Raw genomic sequence first — 3412 nt, 5'->3', positions numbered from 1 at the left:
GTCAGCCAATGTAACTTGTATGCACATTGAAGTTTCAGGAAGCACTGCTCAGAGAGCTCTTGCTTCCTTGCCTTTGCATGTGCTGTTTTCCTTGTCTGGACTGCCTGTCACCTCTCCGCCTTTGCTCCTCAACTCGTATTTATCCCTCAAGACTCAGCATCTACGAACAAAACATAGTCTTTGTATGATTATCTGGAGGACAGAGGGTGGGTGGGGAGGAGTGAGAAGGAGAGAGAAGATGTTTATGATAAAACCATATGTATCTTGTAATCCCAAGTCTCTCTGTATCTGTATACTGTATCTATATCCATATATATATACATATTATAGTCTGTGTGTCTACATGCAAAGATGGTTACTGTTAATGGTGGTTCTCTCAAGATGGTAGGACTTCATGTATTTACTTCTTTTAAATATTTCTGAATTATTCAAATTCTTTACAATGAGTCTATATTATTTATAATCAGAAAATAAAATAATAATCACTTTCATTACAGAAACTAGAAGAAAGCCTATTTTTACCCTTCTGTAAATAGTTGTATGGACATGATATCAGAACAAAGTACAGTCGACCCTTGAACAGCATGGGGGTTAGAGGCACTGACCCCGGCATAGTCAAAAATCCACATATAACTTTTGATTCTCCCAAAACTTTACCAACAGCTTCCTGTTAACTGGATGCTTACCAATAACATAAATAGTCAATGTACATTTCATATGTTATATGTTAATATACTGTATTCTTAAAATAAAGCTAGAGAAACAATGTTATTAAGAGAATCATAACGAAGAGAAAATAGAGTCATAGTATTGTACTATATTTAAAAAAAAAAATCCACATACAAGCCGACCCGGGCAGCTCAAACCAGTGTTGGTCAAGGGACAACTGTATAGCGCTTTTCAAAAAGGAGAGCTGACACTTCCCACAGTTAGGGACACTCATTGCATTAAGGGCTAGGGGCAGCCTGGGCATTGGCCACCACTGACTGAAATCAGATGAAGAAAACATCATGATCTCCCTTGTGATGCCTTTGGTGCTCTCTTTCATGTCTACCCTGTGCCCCCGACAGACAAGATCCTAACACTGTTGACAATCTGCTCTCCATCCCCTGTCTGGGTTCCTCTCTATAGCTGTAGACTAAAAGGGGGGTTAGGTGTACTAAGAGGGTCACCGAGATTCATCAGAGGTAACTGCAGAGGCATTCGGACGCCTTGGGTGGTGTCTCAGTTGGCCCTAAGCATCAAGGATTTGCTCTATAAAGAACCAGTGTTTTTGTATATTGGCTGTTGCCTTCCATTCTTTTCTAAGGTTTGGCAATTTTTTTCCTCACCAAAGAAAGCATGACAGTTACCTATAGAGGCTATTTTAAATCCGTGGCAAAATGTGTTCCGCTGAGCCGTGGAATGCAATTTCTGCAAAGACTTAGTGGGCTCAGCCCTGGGAACCCGTGGGTCCTTGTAAGGTAGGGCCACAAAAGGCCACCATCGCACACAGAGGAGGCAACATAGCCCAGGGCCAAAACATTCCGCACAGCAATTTATCTACAAAAGCAGGGAGTGGTGTGCAATTTGATTAGGCAGCAAGGTGAAGGCGTTTTTTTGGAGAGAAGCTACCCCTTCAGGGTATGATGTAAGCATTCATGCAGTTCTAAAGACAGATCAGAACATTTATATTCTTTCTTTTAGAGAAAAGGTGGCTCATCTCAGCAAATGACAGTGTTTTAAATCAGCCTCTGTAACGTGTACAGTCATACGTATGACTGTACGCCAATCAGCCTACCTGCTGCCAGCACCCGTCTGGCCCTGTGGGGGGCACCAGAGATGTAATGACTTGCTACCAGGTATGGCCAGACTTTGGGAGGCTTCAGCTCAGCTGATCTGAGTGCTCGTTCTTCTGAAAAAGAATGCAAAAACATCTTACTTTTATGTATCGAACAAAAATACGCAACCATGTGAACGCACTGTAGAACCGCTCCCAGGCCTGGAACCTACACTGGACTCCAGCAGCTGCATTATAAATCCGTCGTGCTGCTTGGGTGGCTGGGGGAAAGGTCAGTAACATCTCCAGCACAGCATAGCTAAGGAGAAAATTCCGTATTCAGACAGCAAAGCCTTCTTGCTGACTCATCAGAATAATGGTGGGCTTTCACTGCACGCCCATTATTATGTGTCGGGCGACGTTCTGAGTTTTTAACATGTGTTGGCTCCTTGAATCCTCATACTAACTAATGCTGAGAGATATGTAATGTTATGATATTATTTTACACATGTAGAAACTGAGACCCGGACAGGTGAGAACTTGCCCCAGAAGATGAAACCCAGGGAGAGGCGGAAGCAGGTTTCCAGCTCTTGAATTCCTGCCACAGTGCTCTTTCTGCCCAACTCTACGACTGGTGGAGGAGAGCGGGGCCTGGTCACCGTGCCGGGACCCACCACGTGACGGTGGCTCTAGGAAGAGCTTGGTAAGAATGAGCAGGACTATAAGTGACCAGAGAGGTCACTAGAAGATGGACCCAGTTATCAGAACTGGGCAGAAGGTCTCAGCCAAGTTTGGAGGGCAGGTGTGGAGAAGCTTGGTTTTGAGCCCCAGGAATCTCCCCTTTAGAGAATGAGATTGGTTTTAGAGACTCAGAAATGATGGGTCAACCTACAGAAAGGTTCCCTGAGAGCCACAACCTCAAACATAAAAATGGTCGATTGCTAGTGGCATCTGGGTGGCTCAGTCACGAGGCATCTGACTCTTCATTTTGGCTCAGGTCATGATCTCAGGGTTGTGAGATCGAGCCCTGTATTGGGCTCCCTGCTCAGTGGGGAGTCTGCTTGTGATTCTCTTCCTCTCCCTCTGCCCCTCCCCTGCTTACTGTCTCTCTCTAAATGAAATAAATAAAATCTTTTAGAAAAGACAAAAATCTATTAAAAAAAAGAAGAAGGTCAATTGCTTGCCCTCTCTGAAAAGCCACCAAGCCCTCTGATAAAAAGGCTGCTAGGAATGATCAGGCAACAGTCTGACACTGCTTTTCTCCACCCTGTTTGGGATGGACCATATCTCACATGGTCTGCTTTTTTCCCATCTTGCGCACAAACGCATTATTCTCAGACCATCTCTGAAGCCACATTTTTTGCTCTCCAATGTAGGAACGTTCTAATGACACACCAAAGCCCTCTGAGGCTTGCCCTCTCTCCCTTCCTCATGTTTTGTGGTAAACCCAGCTTGTTCACAGGTGATAAATGTCAGAAGAGAGCCAGACACCCATGCACAGAGGAAGAAGGAAGTAGTATGTGTTAAAAGTGAAATGGTTTAACCAAGTACTTGAAAGCAACTCTTAATGTATTTGTTTTTGTGTTTGCTTATTTATAACTTATTGTTTATTTATTTATTGTTTATACCTCCATTTTAGTTCAAAGAGGACTT

Source organism: Ursus arctos, unplaced genomic scaffold (assembly GCF_023065955.2).
Source record: "Ursus arctos isolate Adak ecotype North America unplaced genomic scaffold, UrsArc2.0 scaffold_9, whole genome shotgun sequence".
In the NCBI taxonomy this organism is placed as follows: Eukaryota; Metazoa; Chordata; class Mammalia; order Carnivora; family Ursidae; genus Ursus; species Ursus arctos.
This window is presented reverse-complemented; position numbering follows the sequence as displayed.